Source organism: Vipera ursinii (genome assembly GCF_947247035.1).
Source record: "Vipera ursinii genome assembly, chromosome: 1".
Lineage (NCBI taxonomy): Eukaryota > Metazoa > Chordata > Lepidosauria > Squamata > Viperidae > Vipera > Vipera ursinii.
The window spans coordinates 278,100,137-278,112,150 of record NC_139512.1 but is presented as its reverse complement, the minus strand read 5'-3'; the positions used below and the strand labels follow the sequence as shown (position 1 = coordinate 278,112,150).

The window sequence follows — 12,014 nt, the reverse complement described above, 5'->3', positions numbered from 1 at the left end:
GTGTCATGATCTTTTTGTATCTTTGCCAATCCAGTAAGTTACATAGCAGCTTTTCTAAAGCAGTTGGGGTTTTTTTTTCTCTCAAATATATCGCTTTTATATCTTTGGTTGGAAAACCTTGTAGATTGAATTTTTTAAAAGTAGCCCCCTTGATCACTTAACAGGACAAAAAAAATGTATGTACAAACTTGTAGAATTGCCAGAATTACATCATAAAAAGTGACATGTATACATGTATAAAAAGTGAACCATGCAATAGCACAAAGAATTGTGCATACACGTTGAAATACTTTATGCATAACCCCATTACACAGCATCTGTAGAAAACTTTTGTCAAACGTGCATTGTAATAAAGCACTATCCCTTGCATGTCTGCTTGCAGTTATCTAAGGTAAAGGTAAAGGTTCCCCCGCACACGCGTGCTAGTCGTTTCCAACTCTAGGGGCCGGTACTCATGTCCGTTTCAAAACCGAAGAGCCAGCGCTTGTCCGAGGACGTCTCCGTGGTCATGTGGCCGGCATGACTAGATGCCAAAGGTGCACGGAATGCTGTTACCTTCCCACCGTAGTGGTCCCTATTTTTCTACTTGCATTTTTTTTAACGTGCTTTCGAACTGCTAGGTTGGCAGAAGCTGGGACGAGTAACAGGTGCTCACTCTGCTACGCGGCACTCAGGATTCAATCCGCTAAACTGCCAACCTTCTGATCGACAAGCTCAGCATCCTAACCCACTGAGCTACCGCATCTCTTACTGCAGTTATTTACCTGAGTATAAAAAGGGCAAAGTTTGCATTGTAACCCTATGAGGGACACTTCATCATTTGATCCTTCTTCCACCAATTATGTGGACACCAATGCCATATTAACTGGTGAGCAAGCCATTAACAGGCCACTAATTTCTATATACATGTAATGCAGATTTCTTGTCTCACTGAGAAAGGTAACACACACACATTACGAAGACCACCATTTTCTATAAACTTAAGAATGTTTAAGGTATGTTTCTACAGAAACAAATTTGTGGTTTTACAGCTGGAAAAAAAATACTGTGGAAAACCTTTAGAGAGGATTTCTACAAAAGGAGTGAAACAGTTTTTAAGAAACAGTTTTTACTTACATGAAAACATTACAAATTTTGAATAGTCTCCAGCATTGGAAAATTCCAATTCCCATGTATATCAGTGCTTCTCTAGGGAACCCTCCTACTACATAAAATTTACCTCAGTGCAGTATCAGAGCCTCAATTGGCCCTGTACTGAATTACAGGTAGTAACAGTTAAACCAGTAACTAGATGGGTTGGTATTACGGTAGATTTTATGAACTTCAAAGACCCTTCAAAGTTAAGAATACAAATAGTCCTCAACTTACAACCACAACTGAGCCCAAGATTTCTGTTGCTAAGTAAGACAAGTTGTTAAAATGAATTTTGTTTCAATTTATGACCTTTCTTACTACAGTTGGTAAGTGAATCTCAAATATTTTCCTGCCACTGTTCGGAAGGAAGGAAGGAAGGAAGGAAGGAAGGAAGGAAGGAAGGAAGGAAGGAAGGAAGGAAGGAAGGAAGGAAAGGAGGGACATGGGAATGAGATAGAGAGGGGCAGGGAAGGAAGGAAGGAAGGAAGGAAGGAAGGAAGGAAGGAAGGAAGGAAGGAGACTGGAGTGTCTGAGGGAAGTCCTGCCTTAGTCCTGCCCTGCTGCCCTTTCACCATCCCCTTGCCCCCTCCTCCTGGCCTATCCTGAGGGGGTCTCCCATCCTATTGCTAAGAATGCTTTGGTTACAAAGCCAGCTGTCCTCGCATGGAGAGGGAGTGGGCCTCCCTTCTCCCTCCTGCATCCACCATGAGCAACCCGGCTAAGGAGAGTGAGCACAGCAGCAGCAACCTTGAGGAGGAAGTAAGCGCAGCTGGGCACCCCCTTGGGGAAGTGGGGCTGGGCTAGGTGCCGCAGGAGCTTGAGGGCTGGGCTGGGCGTTTGACCTCTGCTGCCCAGGGCTCCGGGCAGCCTGTGCCACTGTCCATCCCCCCCCTTGCACGGCCTGAGAGGGACAGTGAGGCTCCTCCAGTGGACCATGCCCTAGCACTCACTCTGGTCCCACCCCCCTCTGCTGGAGACCCTCGGATCTACCTCAGTCCATGCCCACTCAGTAGGCCACACCCACCCCAGCCATGCCAACTCAGTAGGCCGCATCTACCACACCCCACCCGGCCCCCCGAAGGCAACCACAATGCTGATGTGGCCCTCAATGAAATTGAGTTTGACACCCCCTGTTCCAAAGGATTTAAAACATCGGATATGAAAGTGATTGCTACCCTGACATAATCAAGGTTTCTTGGAAAAATCCTTAGCATTTCTGTGATGTGATCATGGGGGCATATGTGTGGCTGTGCACATGCATGCGCATACACAAAAGCATGCACACAGAGTTAGAAATTAAATCGATCCAACTCATAAAAAGAAAGATTAATGTCATTTTGGTCTAAATCTCATACTGTCTTTAGTCATTTCTAAAATAACAGCCAACACAAGATAATGGCAAAATGCTAACAAATGTCCATTTCTAAACCACAGCTGCTCCTGTTTTACTGCAACTACTGAAATTGGAAGAGCTGGTGTCATTGGCTTAGTAGCAGAAAAAATAAAGCCCAATACACAAATGGAATGGTATACTTTTCCCGCTGTACTTCTTGTGGCTGAGACAAGAAAAGCCATGCTTGCCTACATTCCAAATTCCATGTATTTAAGTTAAAACAAGATGTTAATTTCTGGGAGACAATACTAGGCTCTCCAACTACAAAAACAGCCATGAAGCTATAAATATTTAGCATATTATCCTGAGTAGTTGCAGAATTTTAAATGAGATTAAAATGCAGTCAAGATGGGATACAAACAAGATAATAATAATAATAATAATAATAATAATAATAATAATAATAATAATAATAATAATATAAAGTTGGAAGGGACCTTGGAGGTCATCTAGTCCAACCCCCTGCTCAGGCAGGAAACCCTATACCAATTCAGGCAAATGGCTGTCCAGTCTCTTCTTAAAAACCTCCAGTGTTGGAGCATTCACCGCTTCTGGAGGCAGGTTGTTCCACTGGTTAATTGTTCTAACTGTCAGGAAGTTTCTCCTTAGTTCTAGGTTGCTGCTCTCCTTGACTAGTTTCCATCCGTTGCTTCTTGTCCTGCTTTCAGGTGCTTTGGAGAATAGCTTGACTCCCTCTTCTTTGTGGCAGCCCCTGAGATATTGGAACACTGCTGTCATGTCACCCCTCACCCTTCTCTTCATTAAACTATACATACCCAATCCCAGCAACCGTTCCCTATATGTTTTAGCCTCCAGCCCCCTAATCATCTTTGTTGTTCTTCTCTGTACCCTTTCTAGAGTCTCGACATCTTTTTTACGTGGTGACCAAAACTGGATGCAGTATTCCAGGTGTGGCCTTACCAAAGCATTGTAAAGTGGTATTAGTACTTCACTTGATCTTGATTCTATCCCTCTGTTAATGCAACCTAGCACTGTGTTGGCTTTTTTGGCAGCTGCAGCACACTGCTGGCTCATATTTAAGTGATTGTCCACTAAGACTCTGAGATCCCTCTCACAGTTACTACTATTGAGCAAGGTACCACCTACATCTTCACAGATGTAGAACTAACTAAAATTGAAACATTTTAGTAATATAAATGGCATTATTGCATCTTTCAGTAAAATAATCACCTCAAATTACTAAACTTACATTTTATTCAATGATTCAATGAAATTATTCAAAAGCAGAATTTCAACAAAAATAAGGAGCACTATATTATGCATCTAACACCCATTTAAAAAAGAACAAATGTAAGGAACAAGAACTATTTACCTGAAGGAAATATTGCAACAATTTTTTAAAAATTACTTCATCTTTTAACCGACAGAGAGAAAACATTGTTAATTTGTCTAGACCTCTTAAGGAATTTTAAATAATTAATTTTGATGATTAAAAGCATAACATTTACTTTTAATCCTTAAAATTAAAATATTTTGGTTATTTAGATAAGCATTTATAACATAGATATATATCTTTAAATAATGTAGCAGGAGAAAAACTCTCTCCGAGAACCAACTTTAATATAATGTTAACTGGTAAATGACTATAATCCTTCCAAAATATCACTACTGACATTTGAAATATTATTACATTTAAGCCAAGAAAAACAGCTAAAAGAGCAACTTGTTTTATGTACGAGGTAAAGGGAACTGATTTGTAATGTCACCATCTGTCAAACTAATGAATAAGGGAGAAAAATGTACCTCATCCATCATGATAAAATCAGTTCAGAAGTAATAAGAATCTGTAAGCACAAAGCATATCTGCAGCTGAGAAACAGGTTGATCTGAAATAGAAAGATGTTTGTTCTAAAGGAATTACCAATTAACCCAGAATGAGAATAGACATTCAGCAAGTTATCTTTTATTCCAAACTTGGCTAGTCAACCCAATGCTAATATCTGCAAAAATGGGAATGAAATTTATTTGGCTTGCATTTTCAAAATTGCAGAGCACAAAATACTCCAACATAATAAATAGTTCAGCCCTGAGTCTTGTCTCTTTTGGTATTCACTCCCCTCTACTGTAACATGGAGGAAGAAATTTTTTCTGGTTTCTATCCCTTAAGGAATCTCATCAGCAGGGATCCCGAGATCAGATCTAACCTCTAAGATCCCCAGCCCTATTATTTTTGCAAAGCCAATAAGATTTGCCTATTCTGGAGTGCCTTTGGAGTCTGATGGAATTATTTTTATTTCTCTTGCTGAGGATGGTGTTATGGATGATGTAATGCATGTGGAATGTTATTTAACTATATTATCTTGCTTATACTGCTGCATTTATTTTAATGTTTCTTCTATTTAAGGTTTGTAAACCACAGAGACCATTCTCTTTCTCTCTCTCTTTATTTCATTGTAGGGATTTTTGTGGCTGTTTTCAGTTGAGAGCAGTTTGGGTCATAATATGGCTAAGTACTGTGTTTTCCCAAAAGTAAGACCTACCCCGAAAATAAGCCCTCGCTTGATTTTGGGGGTGGTGGTGAGCCTAATATAAGACCTACCCCCAAAATAAGCCCTAGTTTTGGGGCGAGGCGCACACCTAAAACTCAAGCTAGGGCGGGAGTGGAGCTTACCGTTGCAGCCAGGCCTCCCCTGGATTGACATTTGTTCCGCTGGCCCACTTCTTCTGCGGCTGAAGGAGCAGCTTCATTCTGCAGCTGAGAATGGAGCTCGGGCCTGCATTTCACTGTCAGAGGCCTTTCTGGAAGGCCTGTGCAGCCGAAAACCGAGCTATGTATCTATAGCTCGGTTTTCGGCTGCATAGGCCTTCCAGAAAGGCCTCTGATGGCGAAATGCAGGCCGGAGCTCCATTCTCAGCTGCAGAATGAAGCTGCTCCTTTGGCCGCAGAAGAAGTGGGCCGGCTGGGGGGGGGCTTTCAGTGCCGCCACCACAAGGTGAGTGGAAAGGACCTCCCTCCCCCCCGAAAATAAGACCTGGTGCCTCTTTTGGAGGCAAAAAAAAAGACTGAGTCTTACTTTCGGGAAAAACAGTAAGTCATTTTAAACAGTTTCTGTTGCTATATATCCAAATTAACTCCAAGAGATCTGTGCAATTATAACCTACAGTCAAATACTCTATTTCTGAGAAAAGTGATTGAAAAAGCATAGCTCCAGATGCATCTTGATAATATCAATTATTTGAACCCATCTCAAATGGACTTTCAGCCAGAATATAGTACTGCAATCTATGCTAGAAACTAAATGTGAGAAGTAAAGCCCTGTTAATTTTTATCTCACGAAATTTCAATATAATTTAGCCATTTGCTCTACCTGGAAAGACTGAGTCTGCTTGCAGAACTGTGTCACTAGGGTTCCACTATTTAATGTCTAAGCTTGTCGATTGTGATATCCTATAGAATTCAGCTTGATTCCCATGGTAACAAATACCTACATAAAATCACAAGGAAAAATATTTCAAAGCTTTGTAAGGTAATGATAATCAAGCCTGCTACAGCTACCATTCAACTTCAAGGAGCTAATCTGTTTTCCAAAATATGCAATAACTTATCTAATGAGTTAGATGAAACTGAAATTAAATCAGCACTCTTGGTTAAATAAGAAATTGGACTGAGATTTATCTTATTTTTTTGATGGAGTTGCAGTTCCATCTGAAAGAGCAGGTTTTCCATCTAGAAATGCCCTTGATGATCAGCTGTCATTTAATTCACAAATAGCAACTATGGAAAGCTGAATATTTGCACAATTACAGCTGTCCTAGTTGCAGCTGTCCCTTACGTTGAATGGCTTAAGGAAAAGTTATCCAAGAATTGATTGCATCCTATTCTACCTTTTATTGTCATTTATTGTCAATATTGTCATCTCTATCAGGTAGACGGACCGACAACACTTTATCTTCATGTGAATTAAGGGAGGGGTCTGCCTAAGACATTTTCTCAAACTAGTTTTTCTGGATTGGACTTAAGCCAGTTAACTGATCCTTAGTTAAACAGGAACTGCAATTAGTGAAAAGTGTGGTAGCTTGGTTACCTAAGAGTGGTAGCAAAGAGATAAGGTACCTATCAGGAAAAAATTGCACTAGTTGATCATTATTTATCAGGCACAGTTTAAGAATTTGCTAGTAAATTTTAAACCTCCAATAATGTAGAGTTTGAATATCTAAAAGACAGTTTATAAATCTGTCCAAATCTGCAAGAAGACTGTCTCTGAACTGTTCCTCTATCACATGTTCACTCACGAGGTCTTGAGAGGAAGGCTTTCTCTTCCACCCATGCCAGATTATACATGGCAGCTGCATTTGGTGCCCATATTCTTTAGGTGTGAAAAATCTGTGAAGGTATATCTCCTTTCCTCAAATATTTTCAAACTTTCTGTACCTCAACCATTATTAATCGATCTTTAATAATCATTTTAAAAGGAAGGAAGGAAGTTCCCCTGATCCAGGATAGATAAGATTAAAAAAAATTCTGGAGGCAATTAAACTTTTTTCACTGTATTTGTCAGGACCCACCTCAATCCACATCTTAGGAAATAAGAACTCTTGGATGCAAGTTTAGTCCAAAAGGAAAATGTTTACTAGGATGGAATCGATTGTGGCAATACAAGACGGAATCTAACAAAGTTACATTTCAATCCTATATAAAGCATTCCCATTTCAGCCCCCTCCCCTCATCCATTTGGTCAGGCTCCCATCATTTGCTTAGGTGTCAGGCCCTTCCGTGGGAAAGGGAACTCTCCTTGTTGTTATTGTTATTGCTTCTTCCTTTTCAGTTGTAAATGAAGATGCAATCCAGATCTGTCTCTCCTCCTCCCTCCCCCAGTTCAAACGTTTCCCTGTTGTTTGAAGATCCGCCTTAAGTAACCATCCTCTCCCCCCCCCCTCGGAGAGATGGCAGAATCCCCAGAATAAGCACAATGTTCTACCTATACATTTATGAAATGTGATATAAATGGATTCTGACAGTATTACTGAAAGTCAGCTTGATGTAGTATTTCAAGGCATCAGATTAGAAACCAGAAGGTTGAGTTCTAGCCCTGCTTTAGCCACAAAACCAGTGGGTGATTTAGGGACAGTCTCTCTTTCTTAACCCTAGGAAGAAGGCAATGGCAAACTACTTTCAAGAACGTTGCCAAGAAAACTGGAGAGACTTGTGTAGGCAGTAGTCAGACTAACCCAGAGCCAGAGCCATTTTGTACACACACATGAAACAATTTTTGAGTGTTTGATAGACTCAGAAGGTGACATGGTTTTAAAAAAAAGTCAGTAAAAATGTAGTCCCATAGTCCTAAAGTAATTGGGAGTAAGGTAATTTAAGATAATTGGGACTGGTAGCTCCACTGCTAAGTGACACAGTTGTAGAGTGCAACATGTGACTGCACCAACTTATAATGGCAATTCTAGCAGTTACAGTTGCAGCTTGTTGTGTTGTTAAACTCAATGTCATGTGTCATTTACAACCTCTACTAGCTTGTCCATGGACTGTCAGAAGCTGGCAATGAAGGCCACAAATAGTGATCATGTAACTGTGAGATGCTGTGACCACTGTAGTTATTAGCTGGTTGCCAAGCGCCTAAATTGAGATTGCATGACCATAGGGACACTCAACAGTTACAATTTTGAAGACCACTAGCAAGTCTTCATTTCTCTTCAAAACATCAGAACTCTTAGTTCTTTCTAACAAGTGTAATTAGAAATTGATAAATACAAAATTTGTCCTTAATAGATTTCCAACATAGTTTGAACTTCGCTATAAAACAATTTATTTCAAACCCTTACGCTCATTCTTCAGCCAAAAGGCTTCCAGATCCAGAGTAATAAAAATAAGAAAGTCCTTGCCATTAGGTCCACAAACTTAAAAAAAAACAAACCAAAAAACGAGATGGAACTTAATACTGACACTGAGGGAAAAGTGAAATTTGACATTGTTTTTAAGTCTTAATGTTTCTAAGTTCTTTAGTGACCAGGGTTCAATGCCCAGGAAAACATCCTTTTCTTGATTAAAAAAAGAGGCCTTGAAGGTTCTCTAAGAAAGAGCTTCTTAGCAAAGCCAGGGGACAACTGCAATCTTCAATTAAGGTTAAGCAAGAACCAGCTCTCCAGTAAAACCAGCAACTGTTTTTCCCCCACCGGTTTCCATTTCTTCTGTTGTTCTGAACATATTTAATATTTCAAATCAACAGATCTGGGGATTATCAAAAAGCTAGTAAGATTTACAGCTACAATTCTGCAAAAAAAAAAAAGCAAAGAAACCATGTTCTACCCCCAAATTCTTTAACACAAAACCTTCAGATGTTACAGGAGCAACAATTGCTTCCCACCCCCTTCACTAGAAATCCTACTGCAAGGAATTACAACTGTATCAATTAATAATCCACAAAGCAGAATATCAGATGCAACCTCAAGAGAAGCAGAACCACTGGGTGCATTTCTCAAAGCCCTTTCACCACCAGATGTTCCTCACCCCTCTAGGCCTCTCCGTGACACTCCCTTTAAAAGCTGACTGGGCAGACTGCTCTTTGTTTCACTAATGCCATAGAGCCATGGTTTAACACCATTAGCTTCTGTTGCCCACTGAAGATCACCAATGCCATTTATAAGACAAGAAGAGAGGATTTCATAGCACAGCTTTTTAGCAGCGATCACATTGTCAGGACATTTTATTAAGGACATTCTTATTGAATATGACGCTATAAAAAAGTGCAACTACTTATCCGGGCCCAAGTTTGTTTTGCTTTTCAAGATTAGACAAGGTCAACTATATACTGCCAGCTGCTGAGATTATTAGATTATTACTGCAATATGGATGGAAGAAAGTTGATCTGCAACTGAAAACTGATGTAGAGGAATCTGTCCTGCCAGTCAGCTGTGCTGCCTGCCACAATAGAAATAAAAATAGAAAAAGAATGGCCCACGTCCAACCAGTTTTCTTATTTAACTCTTCTAACAGTTTATTAGTATTAAAAGGTAAAGGTTCCCCCACACATGGGTGCTAGTCGTTTCCGACTCTAGGGGCTGGTGCTCATCTCCGTTTCAAAGCCGAAGAGCCAGCGCTTGTCCGAGGACGTCTCCGCGGTCATGTGGCCGGTATGACTAGACGCCAAAGGCGCACGGAACGCTGTTACCTTCCCACCGTAGTGGTCCCTATTTTTCCACTTGCATTTTTACATGCTTTCGAACTGCTAGGTTGGCAGAAGCTGGGACGAGTAACACTCGGGATTCGACCCGCCAAACTGCCGACCATCTGATCGACAAGCTCAGCGTCCTAACCTACTGAGCCACCGCGTCCCTCCTTATTAGTATTACATGCCCACTAATTAACTTAGCACTGATTATACTATTCTGGGCCTTCCCCTAGAGTTTTTGCAGTTATGTATACTTCACATAAACTTACAACTATTTTCCAAACCTGATGGCTCTGTTTCTATTTGAAATGGAAAGCAATTTAGCTATGTGAATTTCAAACATACAGGAAATCAGGTAAGATGAAAAAAATCCAAAATGAACAAACAAAATGGTAAAACGTCATAAATTTTACCAATTAAAACATATTTTACTGAATTAATAAAATAGCTTGTTTAGAAATGGGCTCTTATGATCTGTACAAAGGAAAAGATATCCTTCAAAGAAAATTATGTTCTCTGTGTGAAAATTGTTGAATTTTCATACAGGAATATTTCAAACAAATACATAGGCATGCAACGTGACTAAGGTGCACATGCTAATTTTACTATAAAGAAACCCACACATAAGTACAAAACATACTGCATTGAGGCTAAACTATGAGGTACAGAGAACCCTGTTGCTGAGAAGGTTAAAAGTACAAGAAATAAACATTCTAGAAATTTGACCATTCAATCTTCTTTTATATATTTTGGAATCTCATACAAAAAGTTTATCAGTGATTTTTATTTATATAATTTATATAAGCAATCATGGATTACAAAGTATACAAGTTATTTTAATGTATATGCAACTCAATGTAATCACCTTTTACAATTACAGTTTCATCTCAGAATCTTGCTCTTCAATATAAATTTCTGTTGCCATTCACCCAAAACATCCCCCTAAACAGAGACAGAGATTGTACTGTCACCAAATCATAGTAAACATTCCACAAAGGCCAATATTTCTAGGTTACATAACAATATAAACAGCTTAGACACTGTTAATTAACATACATGAAAACAACTAAACAACAACCACAGAAAGCAAATACCTATTAGGCAATGGCATGGAGTGGACTAGCAATAAAAATCTTATACTACACATGGACAAAACAGCGTACAAACACACAATGCTTGTCCTTCGGATCTTTAAAGCAATCCAACTTAATGAATCTATGGATCTACTTTTCCAGGAAAATAATTATCTTCATTCTTTTCACAGGCCATCCATTATTTATTATGCCAAATATGGAGCATGCTAATTAAAATTAAGCTTAACTTTCAGATCAGTTCCAAGATTAGAGGAATTCTAAATGCCGTACAAGATTGCATATAAGCTTACGTATTAGGATCTTGTGCCCATTAGAACTGAGATTATTGTGATCATTGGCCTAAGCCTAAGCCAACGGTGCTGGGGAATTTCCAGCTGCCTTCTTGGGCAACTTGAAATTTCATGGCTATCATGATAAGACTGGACTTGTCCCAGGTCATTAAGGGCCCAACTTATTAAAAATCCACAAATTAGATTCATTTTTCATCTTGGAACAGATGTGACATGATCTGAGGCTGGGAAATGATAAGATCACTCTGCTATGAAGTTGATTGGTGCTACAAGCCTCTGCAAGGAGGGAAGACCTGTTTGATTGGACCACCTCAAATACATAATGAATCTGTTTGGTTACAATAGGGTGCTTGGAAATTTTCCAGAAGCATGACTGGCACTCCTGCTAAGCTTATTTACACACTGAAATAATAAGGTAGCCAGATACCTGAGTAGCCTCTCCTCTTTATCCAATCTGCAGTTGCTCCTTGGTTTACTGAAGAATTCAAAAAGGTTGATAAAGGAGACCTCTATAGTGCTGCTGGCCAAAAATCTGACTGAACACAGTTAAGACCTATCTTCTATGGAACAAGAGACCTTGGTCACCTCCTATTTGGATTTCTGCAATGAAAGCCACCTTGAAGACCAACTCAGTGGTTCCAAATGCTCCAGAATACAGCAGCTCAAGCAGTTATAAACACTAGTCAATTTAACCATATAACATTTCTGCTTTAAGAGCTGAAGTGGTTGGATGTTTCCTAGTGCAATTTAAGATGCTGGTTCTCATCTTTAACCGCTTTTATGGTACGGGACCTGAGTAGTTATTAGTTTATCTACCTGCAGGGGTTTCTGCCAAGCCATTGAAGAGCTTTCTAGATTCCATCTCTTAACAAGCGTCTGAATTTGAAATCTTGGATTTGGAACCTTTTTGGCTATGGTTTCCAGAAGCGGAATGGGACAACTCGCCATGGCCAACTCACTGCAG

General features: G+C 39.7%; 1 protein-coding gene across 6 annotated transcripts in view; it reads right to left on the bottom strand.

Moving 5' to 3' along the window:
- The window catches only part of MAP3K4 (mitogen-activated protein kinase kinase kinase 4), a 71,543-nt gene that overhangs the window by 49,393 nt on the left and 10,136 nt on the right, over positions 1 to 12,014 (bottom strand). The gene's annotated exons all lie outside the window — the stretch shown is intronic.